We start from the raw sequence: 525 nt of genomic DNA, 5'->3' as shown, positions 1-525 counted from the left end.
CAGAGCACCAGGAGGACGGAGAGGCTGGGACCCAGAGCACCAGGAGGACGGGGAGGCAGGTCCCCGAGAACACCAGGAGGACGGGGAGGCAGGGCCCCAAGAGCACCAGGAGGACGGAGAGGCAGGGCCCCAAGAGCACCAGGAGGACGGTGAGGCAGGTCCCCGAGAACACCAGGAGGACGGGGAGGCAGGGCCCCAAGAGCACCAGGAGGACGGGGAGGCAGGGTCCCAGAGCACCAGGAGGACGGGGAGGCAGGGCCCCAGAGCACCAGGAGGACGGTGAGGCAGGTCCCCGAGAACACCAGGAAGACGGGGAGGCAGGGCCCCAAGAGCACCAGGAGGACGGAGAGGCAAGACCCCGAGAGCACCAGGAGGACGGGGAGGCAGGTCCCCGAGAACACCAGGAGGACGGTGAGGCAGGACCCCGAGAACACCAGGAGGACGGGGAGGCTGGGCCCCAGAGCACCAGGAGGACGGAGAGGCAGGGCCCCAGAGCACCAGGAGGACGGGGAGGCAGGGCCCCAG

General features: G+C 70.5%; 1 protein-coding gene across 1 annotated transcript in view; it reads right to left on the bottom strand.

The window, feature by feature from the left end:
- The window catches only part of Mob1b (MOB kinase activator 1B), a 38082-nt gene that overhangs the window by 37174 nt on the left and 383 nt on the right, over positions 1-525 (bottom strand). The gene's annotated exons all lie outside the window — the stretch shown is intronic.

This window comes from Grammomys surdaster, unplaced genomic scaffold (genome assembly GCF_004785775.1).
Source record: "Grammomys surdaster isolate TR1022 unplaced genomic scaffold, NIH_TR_1.0 125928, whole genome shotgun sequence".
In the NCBI taxonomy this organism is placed as follows: domain Eukaryota; kingdom Metazoa; phylum Chordata; class Mammalia; order Rodentia; family Muridae; genus Grammomys; species Grammomys surdaster.
The sequence above is the reverse complement of the archived record's forward strand: the minus strand, read 5'-3'. Positions and strand labels throughout refer to the sequence as shown.